Genomic DNA, 8,273 nt, shown 5'->3' with positions numbered 1-8,273 from the left:
TAGAAAAGTTGCAAAAGTAATCAAACAATCCCCATGTGTCGCAACTCAAATTCCACAGGCATTGATATTTTAGATTGTTAATGTAACTCTTTCATTTTCTGTCTTTATCTTTCACACACACACATACACACACACACATACAAACACACACAAATACACACAACTGTATATATCACATGTACATTCTAAACTACTTTATTGAAAGTTGCTAATATAACGTCTTTGTGCCTTAAAATGTTAGTGTGTGTTTCCTACAAACAAAGTCATTTTTATAAAATTATAATTATGAGATATCAGGAAATTGGCAACAAAACAATATTTTGATCTATAAATCTTAGTATATCTCACCAATTGTTTCACTAATCCTTTCATAGCAAAAGGATCCAATCTAGAATAATGTAATACATTTTTTCTCATGTTTCTTTAGTCTCCTTTAATTTGAAACACTCCCTTGGCATTTGTCTTTTATGATCTTGACAATTTTGAAGAGTACAGGCCATTTATTTTGTAGAATGTCTATCAATTTGGGTTTGTTTGATGTTTCCTCGTGGTCAAATTCAGATTATATAATTTTGGCAGAGATATCAAATAAATTAGTTGTGTCTTACTTGTGGTATCATATCAGGAGACATATGATACCCATTTGTTCCATTACTGGTGATGTTAAACATAACTTGGCTATGACGGTGTCTTCCAGGTTTCTCAACTGTAAAGTTACTATTTGCCTCTCTGTTATTAATGTGTCTTGTAAAGGAGAGCTTTTGAAAATATGTAAATGTGCTGTTTCTGATTAAATTTTAAACTATTAGGTTTAGCAACATTGATGATTTTTGCTACATTGTGATTTTCTTTCTTTTTTATTTTAAGGATATGGGATACAATTCAGGATTAGATATACAAACGGTAATTATAAAGGTAAAGTTTGGGCCTCACTTTGATCCCCATTTCACCTGATTTGAGATCAGGTACTCTTATTCATGAAGTATGTTCCCCCAACCCAGGATTTCCCTTTACTGACACTTCCTTTTTTATAGTATTATGATAATTGTTCAGGGTTCACTTATGAGTGAGAACATGTAGCACTAAGTTCTTTGTTTCTGTGTTAGATCATTCAGTATTATAGACTCTAAATCCATACAAGTTGCTGCAAAGTTCACAATTTTGTCCTTCCTTATGACTGCATAATATTCCATCACGTATATGTACCACTTTTTTTTATCCAGTATATTTCCCGTGGGCAGTATGGTTGGTTCCATGTTTTGCTATTTGAGTTGGAGTCTCACTCTGTAACCCAGACTGGAGTGCAGTAGCACTCTCCAGGCCACTGCAGCCTTGACCTGCTGGGGTCCAGCAATCCTTCCGCATCAGCCTTCCAAGTAACCGGAACAACAGGAGCATGCTACCATGCCCGGCTCATTTTTGGTTTATTGTTGAGACAAGGTTTCACCAAGTTGTCCAGGTGGTTCTTGAACCTACAGGCTCAGGCAATCCACTCGCCTTGGCCTCCCAATATGCTGGAAGTACAGGCTGAACCACCAAGCCTGGCCAGGTATCTTTTTTATAGAGTGATTTGTGTTCCTCCAGGTATATCCCCGGAAGGGAGATTGTTGGGTCATATGGAAGGTGAATTTTTAGATCTTTTAGGAATTGTCACACTGTTTTCCACAGATGTTGTACTAGTTTACACTCCCACCAACAGTGTAGAATTATTCCCTTTTTCGCTGCATCCTCTCCAGCATCTGTTGTTTTTTGAGTTGTTGATGATGGCCTGGAGTTAGGTGGTATCTCAGTGTGGTTTTAATTTGTATTTCTTTGATGATTAAATTTGTGATTTTCTATATTAATCCCTTCACATTTGTGAGTTACCTTTTTTTGTGAGTGACAACGAGTTTTCACTCTTTCTCCATTTATTTAATATTTATGTATAATCTTAGGAACTTGTGGATTCTTAGCAGAGTCTAGTGACAGTTATTAGTCACCGAAATGCAAAATATATAGAGGCACTCTCTCAGTATTATGTGTCTTCTTAAGAGTAATGTGCCTAAGGACCCCTATTTTTGGTTTCGCCTTCTATTTTCAACCACTCCCATTTAGCAATTCCATAGTTATTTCCTCCCAACCCTACAGGTCCTTATACCAGAACCTGGCCTCACAAAATCTATTTGAAAGTTTCTCCCCAGGGGTACTATTGAGCTATGGTAGATATTTTCACTGAACAAATGGAAAACTTGACTTATTCCTATGTTATAAGCCTGTGTTCTTCTAACTCATTTTGCTCATATCTTATAGGTGTTATGGTCTCAGGTAACATTTTGCAGCTTCCTTATGGGAGACAAAGTGGAGGGTTCTGTTTCTCATCCTCAGTTCTTGATTTTAAGTATTCAGTTAGTCATGTTTTCACATAGAACACTTGTGTCACCTTACCCGAAAGGACCAAAGTCCTTGGCCATTATTGTGTGTTATTAGGTTGGAAGCCCATTAACACTCAGCTCTGGTCACACTTGTGCTTCTCTGTATGGACACATTATAAAAGATTGATCTATTATGCTAATTATAATTGTAAACCTTCCTAACGAAATCTATATGCTCTGTCTTTCTTTTGTGTAGATATTCAAAATATAGCTAATAATATACTCCAGTGTTACACACAAACTTTAGATTTCAAAAAAGAGAAGTGGGAGAATTAAATGCAAACAAAGTAGGAGAGCTCCATATGAAAGCTTGATTATCATAGTAAGGTGAAGAAAAAGAAAAATTGAAGTGAATTAGTCCTGCTAGATGGAGTCCTACAGATTGAGCTTTTAGTTTCTATAATAAATACCCAAGAAAGGGAAAGGGGTTATTTATGTCTTGTGAATGCATGCGAGTTTTGTTCCCATTGGCAATTACAATAACATATTTGCTTTCAGAAGAGAGGCTAATTGTCCATTTATCCAGTTTCCAGTCAACTTTACTATAACATTGATTATGTGGCTTATACAACATGTTTAATGATCAACTAATAAACTCATTTTAAGCAAGGACTGGAGGTTGGCATCATTGCGGGCTGAATATAAAATCAAAGGCATGATCAACGTTTTGAATTCCTAAGCTCATTCTTTTCAAGGCCTGTTTTCTGTATCAAATAGCTGATATGAGTTTATAGTGGAAGCGTGCAGCTTTAGCTACCTAAGACAAGAGACTAATTACCCTGGACAGCAATTATATGAACTGACAGCCTCCCTTTAATTGAACATCTGATCAAATATCTATAACATTAGTGTCTGTTCAGAAAATATAATGGAAATGATGAAAATGCAAGTCCTTTTGAGTCCTAGAATAAAAGGTTGTAAATAAAAAAAACTAAATCTTTCATTTTAAGACTCATTTTCATATATTCTCAAGTCCCTTGCTTTATCCCAAAGCATTTCATTCCAGTAGTTATAGAATGGAAAGACTTTAGCAGATATGCAATCAACACACTGAATGCTTAAAGAATGATAAATATAGATATTACAAAACTGGAGTCAAGTCTTGCAGTCTCATAAAAGCCCTACAAATACTGCACTGTACATGAATACATTTCATTTCAAATCTGTTCTGCATTTGATGGCAAAATATTCTGGCTAAACTAAGATCCTTTTCCTCAAAAATCTAGCCATGCAAGGAGGGGTCACTGCCTAATGCATAACATCATTACTTCTCCTCTTCACATTCTCTCTAAGGATAGGCCCTTACCATCTTATGCCAGGATTACAATAACAGCCTCTAAGCTGGTCTCACTGCTTTTCATAACAAAATAGGAGTTTTACTATGGTTGGAATGTTAGTGTCCTTCCAAAATTCATGTTGAAGCTTAATCCCAATGCAATACAGGTAGGACCCTTAAGAATTAATTAAGTCATGAGAGCTACACCCTCATGAATGGGAGTAGTGCCCCTGTAAAAAGGTGCGAAGGAACAAGTTCAGCTCTTTTTGTTTTTGCGTCTTATGAGGACATAGCAAAAGGTACCATCTTTGAAACAGAGAGCAAGCCCTCACCAGATATGGAATCTGCTGGTGCCTTGATCTCAGACTTAATCTGCCTCTAGAACTGTGAGTAATAACTCTCTGGTATTTATAAATTACACAATCCAAGAATTTTGTTAGAGTAGTCTGAGCTGACTAAGACAGGTTCCCATTTACTATATTATTACTCTGGGTCAGGCACTGGGCAAAGCATTTGACACATTTTATCTTCTCTTCTCTTCACCGCATCCTTGTGAGGTAAGTACAGGTTGAGAACCCCTTATTCAAAATGCTTAAGACAAGAAATGTTTTGAGTTTCAGAATTTTTTTCAGATTTTGGAATATTTGCATTATACTTAACAGTTGAGGACTGAGCATCCCAAATCCAAAAATCTGAAATCCAAAATGCTCTAATGAACATTTTCTTTGAGCATCATGTTGGCATTCAAAAAGTTTCTAATTTGAGTGCATTATGGATTTTGGATTTAGAATGCTCAACCTATATATTCTGCCATCATCTTTATTTCACAGCTGCAAGTACTGAGGTTTGAGAGAGAAAATACTTTGCTTAAGATCACACAGCTTATCAAAGACAGGGCCTGGCACCCGACTTCAGATTCAGGCCTCCAAGGCCTGTGCCTATTGTCCTGCATGTGGACTGTAGAAATAGCATTTTAACTTACTCCAGTTTCTACCATTCAATCCATCCTTGCATGCCAATGCCCAAGAATCTTCCTAAAACACAGCTCTCATTATATCCTTTCTGCTTTCTCAGAAAGGAGAACTCTATCCATTGTCAATTGGATAGTGTCTCAGAACACTTGTACTGTGGGTCCAGTGGACCTTACCCATACTAGTGTAAATATGTAAATACTCTTTTCCAACCACACCTCTACTTCTGGTCCCTGGGCCAGGCCTTGTGCTTGCCTACATCTGCATATTTATTCATGGCACTCACCTATGCCTTGCTATGTTATCTTGCTTAGTCTTTGTTTCCTCTTCTACAAACTGAGAATAATGATATTGTTCTTGTGAGAAAACGTCGTAATTAATTGGTCTAAAGTACATAGTGCAATGCCTGGCACATAGTAGGCTCAAAATAAAAGAAGACTCTGTGAATTCAAGTCTCATTCATTCCTCAAGAATGCACTTAATCACCTCCTGTTCCATGGGGTCATTCATGAATATCCAAGTCAGAAATGGTATGTTACTGTTCTACAGGACTACTTCTTGTCCTTCCTCTTCCTCTTCCTCCTTCCTTCTTCTCCTCCTTCCTTCTTCTTCCTTCCATTCCCTTTCCCTCCCCGTTCTTCTACTTCTTTTTTACAGTAATCATATGGCACTTACTGCACTGGGGTTTGAATTACAATAATTCATGTCCAGGGTCCATTCCCCACGGATTAGAACACAAATTCATAATGAGCAAGGATCTTTTTAAATTAATCTTTGTAGCTTCCTTGCAGGCTGGTGTTTTACAATCAGAGAAACTACCATTTGAGACTCAGCTCTATACCATACAAGTTAGATGACCTTGGGGAAGTTATCTTATACCATAGTTTCTCTGCCTATAAGATGGAAGTGATAATAGTATTTACCTCTCAAGACTTTTGTGAAGTTATTTTTTAATGAAGTACTCCACACGGAAATGGACACAGTATACTAATGAATACAGTATAACATTTCTGTATTGGTCTGGTATCCACAACAATGAACGTAAGTTTTAGGAAGATCAATAACTGGACTAAGAGCACAGACTCTGGAATTAAACCATTTTGATTCAATTTTAGCTTTATCTCCTTTTTCTATCCTTAAGAAAATTAGTTTTTCTGAGCCTCAGTTTCCTCATCTATAAAATATATTATAATAATAGTTCCTTTCCCACATGACAGTTTTGAGGTTTGGCACTAATGTTAGCAAAGCAGCTACTACAATATGCAGCACATTACAGATGTTTGATCCTTTCTCGTAATTGATGCTCAGTGAAAATCAATGTGTGTGTGTGTGTGTGTGTGTGTGTGTGTGTGTGTGTGTGTGTGTGTGTGTTGGTAGTTGGAATGAGTCTGCAGTGTCTGCTATACTCTACTGCCTGCTCTCAGGGTAATTGTTGACCCTGAGCATGTCAATACAGAGCACTTAGTGACTTGGGAAAAGGTAAATGACACAAATTTACTTTGTGTATATTAGTACAATCAGTTATGTGATTCTCAGTTCCTTTATACCCACAACTCCAACCCAAAGTTATTTCTTGTTCTAGCCTCATTAGAATACATGGCTTTGATACTGGAGGGCTACAGAGTCTCACTTATTTATATTCACTGCTCATAGGAAGAATCAAGCTATAATCTACATACCATATGGTTTAGTGGTAAAGGGAATACCATGCCAGGAAACTATTAATTTCTCTCAGTCAAAATGACCTCTTACTTCAAAACAGGAGCCCAGTAATGCTCCTTGGAAAATTATATTACTAGAGTGCCTCTTCATCTGGAAGGAGAATTGCCCATTCATACAGTTGAGCAAGGATGAATAAAACATGCTGGTAGGGAAATACACTAGGTATGAGGTCCCATTTTATTCCATTCTACTGTGTCAGCACATTCTGTGGTGATAAGTTTTCTATACTGCCACAGGGTTTTGCTATTAAATGCTTAAAATAGCAGAGATTGGGTAGCTTGTTGCTTCCTATCATGTTGAAGCAGGCTTGTATTCAAGTATAGTGTGTAGAAGACGAAGTGCTCCTGCTTATAAAAAAATATGTGTAGCCGGGCTCGGTGGCTCAGCCTGTAATCCCACGCCTTTGGGAGGCTGAGGTGAGTGGATTGCCTGAGCCCACGGGTTCGAGACCCGCCTGGGCAGCGAGACCTCATCTCTACAATAAATCAAAAAATCAACTGGGCATGGTAGCGCATGCCTGTAATTCCGGCTACTCGGAAGGCTGAGGCGGAAGGATCGCCGGAGCCCAGCAGGTCGAGGCTGCGGTGGCCAGGAGCGGCCACTGCACTCCAGTCTGGGTGACAGTGAGACTCCAACTCAAAAAAAAAAAAAAAAATATGTGTGAGGTTGATACATTGAAAATAATGCCTATACTTATAAGTCTCTGTAGTTTGGGTGCAGATCTGAGGGTCTCAGGGTTAGGCTAGCTTTTCTGAGCATATCAGCTACTTCCTGGATGGCATTCTTCATACAAAGTAGATTCATTATTTGCAAATATCTCAGATAGTTGGTTCAGTAAGACAATGAAAGACTCCTATAATAGTCTTCATTAGAGGAGGTAAGAACTAAGAAAGGAAGAAGAACTCATTACCCTATCATAGAAATAGGATAATGGTTATCATCATTGTTGTTGCTATTATTTACTAAATGCTTATTTTGTAATTGGCACTTTCTGACATGCAACTTTGAAAGATAGTATTAGGATCTCTACTTTTATTACCAAATATGTGATCTTGGACAAGTTATTTCACCATTTTACCTCTCAATTCTTTTACCTGTGTAAAATGGTGTCTGTGACAAACATACATACTTGTCAGGGAAAAAACCAATGCTTTCCCACTGTGTGTTTGTGAACAAACTTGATCTATGACTGAGAGACTTTTAATAGTGTTGGGCACTTCAAAATGAGGGCACTTCAAAATGGCTAAAATTGCCAACTGCATCCAAATTACTACAGTGAATTCTTGGTGTAGAGCAAAGATCACTGAGCACTGAGATCTGGACATGTGTTCTATCTCAACTGCATAGTCTTTGAACTTTAAACAAAGCACTTAACCTCTTTTAGATGGCTCTGGAGACACACTAACTGAGTTTGAATCCAAGTTCTTCCACCTGCTAAATTTGTAACTTTAAATGAGCTATTTAACATTGTTGTGTCTCATTGTCTTTATCCATGAAATGCAGTACCTAGCTCATAGGGTTCTTTGAGCATTAAGAAGAATACATACAAAGCACTTAGCACAATATCTACCCCATAGCATGCGTTTAATACATTTCCATTGGCAGCATGCAGGTGTCATGTGTATAATCTCAGCACTTTGGGATGCCGAGTTGGAAGCATCACCTGAGGGGGAGTTTGAGACCAACCTGGGCAACATAGTGAAGCCACGTCTTTACAAAAAAAAATTACCAAATATGAGGGTGCACCTGTATCCCTAGCTCCTCAAGAGACTGAGGCAAGCAGATCACTTGAGCCCAGGAGTTTGAGGTTACAGTGAGCTATGATTGTGCCCCGGCATTCCAGCCTGGGTCACAGAGCAAGACTGTCTTTTTTTTTTTTTTTGAGTTGGAGTC

Source organism: Carlito syrichta, unplaced genomic scaffold (genome assembly GCF_000164805.1).
Source record: "Carlito syrichta isolate Samal-C Ts95f unplaced genomic scaffold, Tarsius_syrichta-2.0.1 Scaffold304349, whole genome shotgun sequence".
NCBI lineage: Eukaryota > Metazoa > Chordata > Mammalia > Primates > Tarsiidae > Carlito > Carlito syrichta.
Note: the sequence above shows the minus strand (reverse complement) of the source record.